We start from the raw sequence: 14359 nt of genomic DNA on the forward strand, positions 1-14359 counted from the left end.
GAACACCCACTTGGCTGTTATGCTGTACCTGGTTTCTTGGCTCTCTACAAAAACCAATGTTGACTTATTTGTCAATTCTAATATTAAAGTCCTTTAATTTAATTTAATAAAATCTACATGGATTACAGCAATGGTTTTCATTTAGGATCCTCTAGGGCACCAGGCATGTGAGGCTCTGCCTTGGGAGTCCCCTCCCCCACCTATATCAGGCAGGGGAGGGTTGATGACAGAGGCCTCTGTTCTTCTCTCTGCACTCTGACAGCACTGTGATCTGTTCAGTCTTTGGACATTTCCCTAACATCCTATTTAAAGAGAGGTCACAGTGGCTAAATAAAGCATTAAGAAATCTTGAATGTGGATGATGTTTATGGTATGAAAACTCCATTTGTGAGTCAACAGTTTATTCAAGATCAGGAAGTTTGCCTGGATTCTCTGTCTAGTAGCTCCTTAGTAGGACTAGAGCTATAAGATTTAAGGAAAAGACAAAACTAAATTTAGAAAAATATATAGAATTCTATTTACTTCCCCTTTCATCCCAAGGAGATTTACTTTGTTCCACTGAGATTCTGAGAAGATAACTAACTTCATGAAGTCACACAGAGAATGGTTAGGGAGCTGCCCTTAAGAGCTCATCACAAGCCTCTTCCTAGAAGCCGTCATTCTGCCCCTGACTGCAAGGAACAACTTAGTTATCTGCAAACTAAGACCACTCATAGGGAAATAAAGTGATTTTGTTTTTTCTGATTGAAAATCCTGTTGTCTAACAGGACTTTTCAACAAAGAATGATGATGAACTAGAGGGATAGGGAGGTGGGCTGTGGTCACAATATTTCCAGGAGTCTATAGATTTAAGCAAAATCCAGTAAGGGTGCTTTTACCATGGTTGTGACCATCCATGAAAGCCAGACCACATCAAGATTCAGAGTTAAGCCAGAGCAGTCATTGCCTTATAAACTCTTGGGCTAGAATGAAAGATAAGATAGGCACACAATTTAAGACAAAATAATGGACTTAAGAGAAGCACAGTGTCTAAGGAACAGAAAGAAGTCTGATTTATAAGTTCTTTTTTAAAATATTTGTTTATATATTTGAAAGGCAGAGTAAGTGTGTGTGTGTGTGAGGGGGGGGGGCTTCCATCTGGTTATTCATTCTCCAGATGACTGCAACAACTACAGCAGGGCCAATCCTACATAGTGGAAAAAAATAAAAATAAAAATAAAAAATAAAATCCTAGGGCTGGAGCTGTGGCACAGTGGGCTAAAGCCCTGGCCTGAAGCACTGGCATCCCATATGGGCGCCATATGTTCAAGACCTGGCTGCTCCACTTCAGATCCAGCTCTCTGCTATGGCCTGGGAAAGCAGTAGAAGATGGCCTAAGTCCTTAGGCCCCTGCACCCACGTGGGAGACCTGGAGGAAGCTCCTGGCTTCAGATCGGCACAGCTCTGTCCATCGTGGCCAATTGGGGAGTAAACCAGCAGATGGAAGACCTCTCTCTCTCTCTCTCTCTCACTCTCTCTGCCTCTCCTTCTCTGTGTAACTCTGACTTTCAAATAAAAAAATAAATCTTTTAAAAAAGAAAAAAAGGGATGATGAATTGGGTGGTGAGCTGCCTCTGGTAGCCACGGGGAGCACAGATTCGGGACTGGTTACAGTGAATACAGGGGCTGGTTTGTAAAGAGTTAAGGAGTAGGGAGTGGAGGGAGGAAGGTAGGTTGATCAGCATGTAGTCACAGCTTAAAATGAATGTGAAGCTTCTACTTCATCTCCAAGATCCTTTTTGAAGTTGTTGATGGCATATAATGGAACTGGGTCAAAGAGGTGCAATTAACCTGCGTCAAAACAGAGTACAAAGTTAGACCCATCTGTGCATAAGCTTTCCAGTTGGAAAGATCTGATTCAAATTCTTGTTGACTTTTGCAACAAGTTCTACATTTTATGCTCAGATTTCTCCACAATCACTTAACATTCTTCATTTCTTTATCCCTCTACTTTTTCCTTTTTCTCTATCTCCTTGTAAGGTTAGATGACAGGAGAGAAATGAAAGACCAATTCAACCACCTCCCTCACCTTTCATGGGTGATGATTTGAGGGAGAGAGTACAGGTGGAAATATACCTGAAGCCGTGCTGATGGCTGCTCAGCCAGGTCTACTGTTGTGGCTCCTAGTGTGGTGCAGGCACCACCCATGCAATGAAGGGGTTCCTGTGCTTCCCAAGGCAAAATGATCATTAAAAATACCTGGGTCGGTATCCCATCCTAGTGTAAGCACAGCTAAGCCAAGTAACCATTCAGGTTCCAAGATCTAGAGCATGGAGTGGAAGGTTGCCAAAATAAGTAGAAGTTCAAATAGATTAAAATCTGTGCCTCTCTCTCTCACTGTCTCTTGCCAATCAGCAAACAATTTGATTTACCAAAGAGATGTTAGTAGTCATTTCTGCAAAGATAAGCAAATTGCCAGTAAGCACATAAAAACTTGTTCACTCTGATTGACCATGAGGGCAATGCAAATCAAAACTACAATGAGCTAGCAGTTCACACACATTAGGATTGTTCTAATCAGAGATAATAAGAGGTGCTGGTGAGGACCCGAAGGGCTTGGAATCCTCATACACTGATGCAGGAATGTAAAATGGTTAACTTGCTTTCCAAAGCTTCTCCAAATATAAAGTTACCATGTGATTACCTATTCTGTTCCTAGGTATATACACAAGAAAAACGAAAATGTGTGCCCACACAAAGATTCATACACAGATATTCATAGCAACATTATACATAGAAGCTGAATCACAGCAAACATCAGCTGAATATCAGCTGATGAATGGGCAAGTGAAAGTGGTTTATCCATTTGATGGACTATTATTGAACAGTATAAAGAAATGAACGCTATGCATGCTGCAAGAAGGACAAACCTTAAAATCATTAGGCTGAGGGAGAGAATCCAGTCACAAGTCACATATTCTATAACTCCATTCATAAATGTCTAGAATCCATTGCGACAGAAAGTAGATTAATCCTTGTCTAGACCTGGAGGTAAGAGAGAGGGTTATGTCCAGTGCTAGGAATATATTAAAAATTGTTGAATTACACATTTCAAATGGGTGAGTTAAACTCAACAGAGCTTTTATGCATAAGTCAAAACAAAAGATTCCTTTGGAAGATCCTTTTTTTTTTTTTTTCTGGTTAATGTTGATACCATTCCATCTGCCCAAAACATATGATGTCTCTTCTTTGCTTGACTGCCAGTTTCTAAAATTTATTTTTTTGAGACATAATGCACATGCATTAAAATACATAGATCTTAAATGTCTATTTTAATTAATTTTTACAAATGCCACACTCTCTCAAGACTCAGAGTATTTGTATTACTCCAGAAAGTTCCAGCATTACCTCTTCTCAATCTACCCACTGGTCGGATCTGTTTTATATATCAAAAGACTAATTTAGCTAATCCATAAGTTATTGAGCTTCATATAAATTTAATCATATGTGGGCCTGCATTGTGGTGAAGTGGTTTAGGCCATAGCCTGTAACACCAGTATCCTTTATGGATGCCAATGCAAGTCCTGGCCACTCCACTTCTGATCCAGCTCCCTGCTAATGGCCTGGGAAAACCCACAGAAGATGGCACAAGTGCTTGGGACACTGCACCCATGTGGGAGATCCAAAAGCAGCTCCTGGTTCCTGGTTTCGGCCTGGCCCAGACCCAGCTGTTGCAGCCATTTGGAGAGTGAACCAGTGGATGGAAGATTCTCTCTCTCTCTCTCTCTCTCTCTCTCTCTCTCATCCTCTCTCTCTCTCTCTCTCTGTCTCTTCCTCTCTTTGTGTAACTCTGCATTTCCAATAAATAAATCTTTTCAAAAATTAATCATATAATATATATTTTGTATATGAGGGCAATTCAAAAAATCTGTGGAATTAAAAATAAATTTATTTTGATGGAAATAAATGTTGCATACAATGATGTCTTAAAAATTCATGGAAAATGTGTATTAAACTACTATGCATGCATTTCAATTTTTTTGTACTAAAATAAACTTGTCTATTAATTGCATTTTTTTCACAAGCTTTTTGAAGTACCTTCATACCTTTTATGAGTGTTTTTGAGATTCAGCCATGCCACTAAATATAGGTAACTTTTCCCTTTTGCTTTCTATTTTTTCCATTCTATAATGGTTTATGTACTCATTGCCCTGTTGACAAACATGTCTACTGTTTGTAGTTTTTGGGTATTATGAGTAACCTAACTGTGAGCATATCTGTGAGTTTCATTTTTCTCGGATAAATGTCTGGCAGTATATACTAGGTAATAGAGTGGCTATTTGTAGCTTTTCAGAAAAACTATGAAGTAGTTTTCTAAATAGAACGCACTATTTTGTATTCCAACCAATAAGTAAGGAGCTTAGGTGTTCTAGTGGTCCACATCATTGCCAACCTTTGGTATTGTCAGTCCTCTTCTTTTAGTATTCTGGTGTTGGGGTGGTATCTCATTGTGATTTTACATTTTTGTTGTTATTTATTTGAGAGGCAGCAGGACAAAGAGAAAGAGAGGGAGAGAGAGAGGTTGATTCTATGTAATATTCCCAAAATATCCACAACATCTGGGGCTGGACTGGGCTGAAGCCAGGAACTTAGGAACTCAAGTTGGCCTCTCATCTGGTGGCAAGGACTCAGTTATTTGAACCATCACCACTGCCTCCCGTGGTTTATGTTAACAGAACCTGGAATCAGGAGCTAAAGATGAACAGGTACTCCACTAGCCTAAATGCCTGCCTTTCATTGTGAGTTTAGTTTGGATTTCCATGATAACTGGTGATGTTGAGAACTTTTTCATGTGCCTATTGCTTATCTTTTCAGTAATATGTCTGTCCTTTGCCCATTTTAATTGTTATTTTTCTTTGTATTATTAAGTCATAGTTCTTTGCTATATTCTACATTTATTATATTTCAGTTTCTTGTATTTTGTGAGGTTCATCTTTTAAATATTTTTACATATTCATTAGCTTACCTATTCATTTTTGTAATTTCTTTTCATGAATAGACATTTTAAATTTTGAAGTCCAATTTATCATTTATTAATTATATGCTAAGCACGTGCTGTATCCTATGTTCTATAGAAAATCTTGTCCTAACCCAAAGTCATAAAGATACTCTATTATGGCTCTTTCTAGAAGATTTATCATTTTAAGCTTTATGTGTAGGTCAATGACTGATTTTGAACTAATTTGCATATAAATTATGAGAGTGATATTGGGTTTATTATTTTTGAGATGACATAAAATTGTGGCCGGCACCGCAGCTCAATAGGCTAATCCTCCACCTTGCGGCGCTGGCACACTGGGTTCTAGTCCCAGTTGGGGCGCCGGATTCTGTCCCGGTTGCCCCCTTCCAGGCCAGCTCTCTGCTATGGCCCGGGAGTGCAGTGGAGGATGGCCCAAGTGCTTGGGCCCTGCACCCTATGGGAGACCTGGAGAAGCACCTGGCTCCTGGCTTCGGATCAGCGCGATGTGCGGGCTGCAGCACGCAGGCCGTGGTGGCCATTGGAGCATGAACCAATGGCAAAGGAAGACCTTTCTCTCTGTCTCTCTCTCTCACTGTCCACTCTGCCTGTCAAAAAAAAAAAAAAAGACATAAAATTGTAGCATGGTTGGATTCTTTTAATGCTCTATCATATGTCAGTTCACTGCAATAAGTATGGGGCCACCTCTGGATTCTGTTCTTTCATTGCTCTGTTGTCCTACCTTTCACCAATTAATATCAAATACAGCATCTAAAAAATACTGATTCTTCCTGCCTATTAATATGGTAGATCTTTATATTTAGTTGGGGATTCTTTAATTTCACTCACTAATATTTTAAAGTTTTCAGCACAGAAGTCTTTCACATGTATTGTTGGATACATCCCTAAGCAATTCATATTTTGAGTATACCAGCTTTGTTATACTTGGCATGGTGACTGTTTTCCAAATCTTTTGCTTTCATCCTATTCGTGCTTTTATCATTACAGTGTATTTCTTACAAACAACACATACTTAGCCTTAGCTTTTTCATTCAGGCTGATAATATCTACCTTTTAATTGGAATGTTCAGTCCATATACATTTAATTCATCATTACATGTTTAATTAATGTGTATATGTGAGCCTTCTATTTAAGTGTGTGCAAATAATTATAATATTACATTTAATTAATGTTTTTCAGTCTATCTTGGTGTTATAGTCACTTGTTAAATCTTTGCTATCTTTCTCTCCTAGTGTTTTCCCTCCTTCTGATTAAATCAAATCCTGGGGTGTGTGTTTTCAGGTTTTTTTATTTTTTTGTATTGTGTTTTGTCTATTGACTCAGTAGTCTTTTGTGTGTGTCTGTATGTATAATTATAACAGGCTTTTTATTTTTACTGTCACATTTATATATTTTGGTGTCCACCATCCCTTCTTACATCTTTGGCATCATTGAACCTCAATCTAATAACTTCTGTTGTGTTTCTTCTAGTTAAAGACTATCGGGAACAAATTTCTTCAGTTTTCATCTAAACATATTTTCCTTTTAATTTTAAAAGATACATGTCTCTGAATATAGAATTCTAGATTGGCAGGACTAGACTTGTTGCTGATATTGTGTTAGTTGTTATGCTTTGTTTTCTTAAAGCACTTGAAAGAAGTTGTTCCATTGCCTCCTGGCCTCATTGTTTCTGATGGGAAATCAGTTGTCATTCATATCATTGCTCTTTTTCTTCTGGGCTACTTCTTGCATTTATGAAATGTTGTTTGACATGTCTTACAGATTTCATTGTTAAGATTCTTTTTTATCTTTGTATTAAAATTTGTGTGATTTTTATTGCCCTGCCTTTAAGCTTACTGTTACTTTCTGCTGATGATAAAGTCATCAAAAATTTTGTGATATTTGATATGGAATTTTCCATTTTAAGTGTGTCTATTTCTTACATATTTTAAGGATTTGCTAAAATTCTCCATTTGTACACATATATTGGTCAACTTGTTTTTAGATCCTTTAACATGTTTATCATAGTTGTTTTAGAGTCCTTTTCCATTAATTACTACCTCTGAGATTTCTCTATGCCTCTTTATATTGAATCTTTAATTTTTGATGATATTGTCTCACTTTGTGTTTTTATGGTCACTATTTGTTGAATGCCAGGCAGTATGTGTTAAGGACAGTAGTAAGAGATGTGTATATTAGGTGCACTCATTAAATGAGCTGCTGCTGCTTCTGTCAGGCCACAGGTGTGAGTGGCTGTGTCCATCCTTCTGGATCCATGAGCTACATTGTCTCTTAGCTTATACTCAGTTCATCTGAGGAAGGATTAATAGACAGTCACCGTTCTCTCTGCTCCTACGAGTTTGAGTATTTTACATAACTCAAATGAGGGCAATCATGCAATATGTGCCCTTCTGTGACTGGTGCATTTCATTTAGCATAAATCTCCATCATATATATTGTTGGGTATGGCAGTAGTCCCTTCTTTTTAAGATCTCAAAATAATATCCCATTGTAGAAGTTGAACGTTTCTTACTGCTGCTCAAACAGTAAAGTCCTACAAATATCCCCAATCTGAACACCTCACAAATCTGAAACACTTCTAGCCACAAGCATTTTGGAAAAGGAATTCCCAGCCCATATGTTGTATCTTTATTCATTTTCTGTGGAAACAGAACCCCTCATTGCAATCACTCTGATGCACTTTTTCAGATGATCATGAAGGACATTTTCTGTGCCAGGCAACTGCTAGTTGTGGTGTAAGTACCTACAGGTACTTTAAACTTTAATCTACTTAGAGATGCAGGCATGCAAACCACCATCTGCCATGTGATGTTGATAAATGATCTGGCAGGGACACAACCTGTGCTGTAGGATTCATAGGAGAGGACAATGTATTTGACCTAAGATGAGATGGAAGAGAACGCTAGTGCAGAGAAAGTCTTGGAAGACTTCCAAAGATGGATGATGTGATAGCTTCAGGGTTGTCTTCTGTTTAGGTAAACCATTCTTTTTTTTTAAAATATTATTTATTTATATTTGAAAGTCAGAGTTACATAAAAGTGAGAAAAGGAGAGGCAGAGAAAGAGAGGGAGAGAGGTCTTCCATCCACTGGTTCACTCCCCAATTGGCCACAACAGCCGGAGCTATGCTGATCTGAAGCCAGGAGCCAGGAGCTTCTTCCAGGTCTCCCACGCAGGTGCAAGGGCCCAAGGACTTAGGCCATCTTCCACTGCTTTCTCAGGCCATAGCAGAGAGCTGAATTGGAATTGGAGCAGCCAGGATGGGAACCGGCACCCGTATGGGATGCCGGTACTGCAGGGGCAGCTTTAACAGCTACGCCACAGCACCAGCGCCAAGGGATAACTTTCTTATTCATACGGGTTGTTCCTGAGAAGTAGTCTATGTTCATTGTCACTTGGTTGCATGGTGACTGTGCTTATACTGTTGTTCTAAGTTGCCATTGATTGTATGCAACCAACTTTCCTTGAAGATATTCATCTCCCTGGTCACCTGTCATCATGGCAAGCATATAAAAAGTGAACAGTAACAGAAAGACAACTACTGGAGTCTCTTATTCATATGTGAAAGCTAAAACACTTGATCTCATGGAAGTCGAGAGTAGCACAGTTGGAAAGGGGAGTGGGAGAGGGAGTAGCAAAGAGTTGGTTAACAGGAACCAGAATGTTGTTGTAAAGGGGGATTAAGTTCTAGTATTCTAAAGCATAGTAGGGTGAGAAGTGAATAATAATTTATCCCATATTTCAAAATAACTAGGAGAGAGGACTTTGAATGTCCCCAACACACAAAAAAAATCACAAGTATTTGAGGTGGTAGATAAGCTGTTATTCTGATTTTTATCATTATGCATTATATACATTTATCAAAATACCACACTATGCCCCATAAATATATATGATTATGATATATCAATTACTTTTAAAATTAGAAAAAATTCTCAGTAGATATTTTCCAAGTTGAATGATCCTGTCTTCACCTTCCTCACATCCTTGAGAACGATTATATTTTCAGTTCTTTATCTCCCAAAAGTGCCTGGCAGTGCCACAGTCACATAGGAGATGCCCAGTAAATATATTTGATGGATTTCCCTATTATGTCATAATCTTTTTCTTTCTATTTGCAGTGTTGGATTTTTCTTTTACCTTTACTGGGCACTATTTTGGAAATGTTGACTATTTCATCAGTGTGTTAGCATGAACTGTGGAGAAGAGTCAGTGTGTCAGCCCCAGGAGCCTGTAGCACTTCAGCATCCCCTATGTGAGACAGCATCAGTGATTAGACTTTGTTGGTTGTCTTCTAAAATGTGTATTTGTCTCCTCACTGGTGGGTGAGGGCTTGGATAACATCACATGCCTCTATTATTGTGTGTCTTACTCAATGTCCAGCATTGGGTTGGATGGGAAGTATCTGCTTAGTACCACTGGTTCTGATGGAAGCAAATTGGGTAAGAATATGCAGAGCTCTGGCTACATTTTACAGGAAGAAGCAGTGGCAGTGGAGGGAGATTCTGAATGGACCAGAGAGGCCTGGAGGGGTAAGATCCAGGAACGTTAGGAGAACACGACCTCTTCTTCAAGGAGCTTGTAATTTTGTTAGGAACACAAGATGCGTGACCATTAAAGGGGCAACTGTACAGGTATTAGGGAAGAGAAAGGTAACAGAGCAGAGAGCAATTAATATACACTACAAGACGTGCAGGTTTTAGTCTGGGATAAAAGGGGAGGCAGGATCTTAGAAGAAAGTGGCTGAAAATGGTTTCCTTATACAAGAAATCCACATGTGTTAACACAATAGGAACATGAGAAACAGTAATAGTGTGTAGTCATAGGAATTAACAAGGAAACTCTAAAGTCTCCAAAACACTGTACCCTCAACAGGGCTCTGGATCTCTTCACCCATGCACTCCAGTCACCTACTCTATAGAAAGCGGTGTGGTCTGGCCAGCCTGTCATCGGCAGTTTTCTTATTGACTCAGATGCTCCCTGCACTGCTGCTGCCTTCCTTCTTCTGTTCTTCCCCGCTGCCTTCCCACTTGCTAAGGCTGCTCAGAGGAGGCTGGGTAGTCTGGGGCAAGAAGAAAAAAGAAACAAGAAATACCAGATGATCAGATGTGTTCAGTCCAGTGTCCTCAATTGACAAACAAACAAAAAGAACAGAACTGGGGAAAAATTTATTTACATCAACATAAGCATTCAGTGACAACGATGCCTTGAGTTGCTTACTTTTTTTTTTCTTTATAAGTGTTTTTAATCTATGCCAGTGTCCTCATTATGACCCTATAGGTAAGGAGGGTGCAGGACTGTCATTCGTTTCCTTCTCTTTTACCAAGAACTAGTCTGGGTCCCCAGGAGATTACTTGGTTTACCCTGAAGTCTAATAGATAATGAGTGGCAAAACTGGCAGTTAGACTTGGTTTCAAGAAGTTGATGTTAGAATGCTCGCTTTGCAGGGAATCCACTGCATGTGAATGAACCTTCCAGAACCTTGACCCTACCTGCTCTTTTCAGTCCTGATGTGCTTGCTCCATAGGAAAGTGCTTTAAGCTCTGGTGTGGACGATTAATGGCTAACATCCTGCACAGATAAATATGTCAGCCCAGTCACGCTTGTAAGTTCCCATGGACCTTTGCAATTTTATGCTGTTTCTGAAGGCAGTGAGTATTCTGCTATAAATCATTATTGCTTTGCTTCCCCAAATGTTATTAATAGATAATTATTTATGCTTCGTAGTTTATCCAGAAGAGGAGAAGGATTGGAGGAGTGAGGAGTGGTGGGGAAGAATGGCTATGGATTTTATTTATGGCCTTAGCAAATCCTTTTTGCTGTACTTCTCTTCAGTGTGTAACACATTCATTGGACCACAGACAGAGCTTTATGTCCTAATGAAACGCCAGGGCTTCCTTCCAAACCAAAGACATCTCTGTATAAATTATGTTGTCTGCCCAGATTGTCTTAGTCTCGTTTGACTTTCTGTCAAGTTTTCCATGCAGCACTGAATAGGTTGTTAGGAGAAGCTGTGTGTGTTCTTAAAGACGTGGGGAGTTCTTGGCTGATTTTCAGATAGGAAGGCTTTGACGCTTTGGTATGACGCCCTTCTCCAATCCGAGCCCTGCTCTTGTGCCCTGGGGTGGGCTCACCAGCCGTCTTTTGGACAATGCACTGCCTGCCTTCCTGTCCATCAGCATGGTGGATTTCCAAGCATTCTGCTTTAAATTAAATGTCATCACCCTCCATGCTGAGACTTTCTACCTTGATGGCAGTTAATATCTACCATCTAACATTTCTAATACCCACCAGAATGGTATTCCAAAGGAAGGTCAGTGTATCCCCCTGCAAACAAAATCCACACTGTTTATCCATCTTAATTAACAAGAGGCTATTATATCTACTGAAATTCGACTGAGTTCTTGACAATAGATGTATGACTGCAAGGTCACAGTGCCCATGATACATTTTCATACTTTCCGCAATGGCGGGTCCAGAACAGGCATTAAATCATCTCCCAGATAATGGCCGGGATGCACTTGTTCCAAGGCTCCTAGAAGTATTGGTTTCTGAAACGCCTGTGTAAATCACGGGGATTTTTAACAGCTTCATTGTGAGACATGTGTAACCTCAGCTGCATGTAACCGTTCTCAATTTCAATGCAATAATTGGCAATGCTAGAAAGCTTAGAATGTGGTTCTTAGAAGAAACATCACCAAAGAATTCAGTCTGCAACTGGAAATAGGGATATATTTGTATCTGTAAGATTATTGGGGTGTGTGTGAGTGCATGTGTGGTGTGTGTGTGCGTGTGTGTGCCCGCCTTCCTTTGACTAAAGGTCAATCTTTGTGTTAAAAATAGAAAAGCAAAGCCCATAGTTCAGAGTTCCTGTTCACTCAGCAAATGCTTGAAGGGGTTGCTGATGGGTTAAATATAGTAACCTTTGCAGTCACTAATTCTTCACAGTTCCTTTCAAAGTGTCTTTCGTTTTGACATCTGAAAACACAGTAAATTTTAAGAACATGATCACCAGTTGAATCTAAATTAGGAGAATGCCAAAGGTGTAGACACCAAAGCCTCTCAAAGCGGTTTTCCAGAAAACAAAAATGGTAACGCTTTTACGATTGGAGGAATAAGCCTAAGTGCAGTTTTTTTGACTCTGCCAGACGGAACAAATGCCCTTTTAGAATGTTAACCACACTGAGGCAATATTGAGGCATAGATGAACAATGGGTGATTTAAGAATTCAAATAGTGATGCAGGTGTGAGTGACCAGTGTGATTGTAGGCAAGGCAGATGTTTTACTGTAGCAGGGAGAAGTGTAGCAGCAGAAAAGCTACAGGAGGAGAAGAGACAGAGAATCTGGGAGTAATAGGGCCTTTATTTCATTGCTACTCAGCACCCACCATTCACTGCCACCTGACCCATTTCCTCATTGAGTCATTAATCTAGTGTGTGTTTACTGAGTGTCTCAAGTGGATAGTGCATCATGTAAGCACTGACTGCAAGAATACAGACCTGGTATCAAAAGAACAGCCATCATAAAACACAATATGTTTAAATATACTACATATAAAATGAAATTTAATGTACTTAAATCATTGATTCAACTAATTCTTAAGCAACTTTTTTATGAGTATCTATTATGTGTCGGGCATTGTCCTGGATGTCAAATGAAGCAGATATGGGTGGAGTCCTGTAGCTAAGGCATCCAATTGTCATTGATTACTTATGACTGATCACTGAGCTGGTGAATGACTGTAAGATGAGTCACAGACTTCCCCAGGGATTTTGGTGTAAGTTCAATGTCACCTCGAGTTACACAGTCCTTTTTTTAAAAGATTTTTTATTTTACTTGAAATTCAGAGTTATACAGAGAGAGAAGGAGAGGCAGAGAGAGAGGTCTTCCATCCACTGGTTCACTCCCCAACTGGCTGCAATGGCTGCAGCTGTGCCGATCCAAAGCCAGGAGCCAGGGGCTTCTTCCAGGTTTCCTATGTGGATGCAGGGGCCCAAGGGGTTGGGCCATCTTCTACTGCATTCCCAGGCCATTAGCAGGGAGCTGGATGGGAAGTGGAGCAGCCAGGACTAGAAGCAGCATGCATATGGGATGCTGGCACTGCAGGTGGCAGCCTTACCTGTTACGCCACAGCACCAGCCCCTACACAGTCCTTTTACTCCTGGAAAAGAAAGACCAGAGCTTCTCCCAGCCATCCCCTGAGAATCCAGTAGCACTCTGGCCAAGAAGGCAGGATTCCATGGCCAGCAACAAGGGCCTAATTATTGGCTAGAAGAGGAGGTGACTTCAGTTCTGCAACAGGGATGAGGGAGGAAATAAGACATCCAATAAGACTCACAAATTATGGAAGAAAATGAGCTCACAATTTCTAAGCTCAGATGAAGTGAGGGAAGATGGATTGGGTTCCTCCCACTCCACCACTGCCAAAGAGAACCACATGAGAACTGTCTCTAGTAAAGCACAAGGAACAGTTGCCCAGGGAGGGAGGCTGGGCAGTGAGGGTGCAGCTTCCCAGAGCCTCCAGCTGTGTAAAGGAAGGAAGCCATCACAGCCCCCCACCCAAGTCTGGGAGAGAGGCGACACCATGCCCTGGGTTCCCTGTCCAACGTCATGGTCACATAAATGCCAGTGTTATTCACCTGGGGTGGAGAGAGGCTGTGGCCTGTTTATAGCCCAGCTTCGCTCTCAGGACATCTACTGGAAACTTTCCTTTCTGAAGCACTTGAAGGCCTCTATGTTAAAAACTGGCTTGAACTCTCTCTCCTGCTGCATGTGAGTGATCAGGGCAGGATGTTTCCTGGATTGTCCAGCCTCCCCTCTGAGCTCACTTAGTTCTGCATCTGTTGCGTCTACAACTTATCAAGTGGTGACTTGCTGGGACAGAGCCCGGTGACAACCCAGATTAGAGAGAAGGCTGCCCTTGCTGGCCTCCCAGTGCGGCACACTCCTTTATAATTTATTTCATGTAGTCTTAACCATCAGATTCTTGGTCATGAACTTGAGTTTGATTTTCCTCTTGCTCCTTAGGAAACTGTCTTTGTTTAGCTTGTGATTTTCTAACACATTCATCAGAAAGAGAAAGGATTTCACTTAAGGACTGTTTGATTTGTATTTGATTTCTAAGATCTGTATTTTGAACTGTTTTCTTCCCTGTCCCTCCTCTTACTTGCAAACTGCCAGCATTTGCCTAGAATTCCACTCCAGCAAAACCCTTCTTCCAGTTTCAGTTCCCAGCTTATGGGATTTTCGGTTTCTGTTGGAGACATCCACGGCCAGGAAAGATAACAATATAAAGTGATTGATGTTGTGAGTAACATTATACCTGAGAAAATGTACTGGAA

The 14359-nt window shown here is 40.4% G+C and overlaps 1 protein-coding gene across 6 annotated transcripts in view; it reads left to right on the forward strand.

Moving 5' to 3' along the window:
* CYRIA (CYFIP related Rac1 interactor A) overlaps positions 1-14359 on the forward strand; it is a 112340-nt gene that overhangs the window by 79835 nt on the left and 18146 nt on the right. The gene's annotated exons all lie outside the window — the stretch shown is intronic.

The sequence above is a fragment of the Oryctolagus cuniculus genome, chromosome 2 (assembly GCF_051225735.1).
Source record: "Oryctolagus cuniculus isolate XC-2025 breed Fujian yellow rabbit chromosome 2, ASM5122573v1, whole genome shotgun sequence".
Lineage (NCBI taxonomy): Eukaryota > Metazoa > Chordata > Mammalia > Lagomorpha > Leporidae > Oryctolagus > Oryctolagus cuniculus.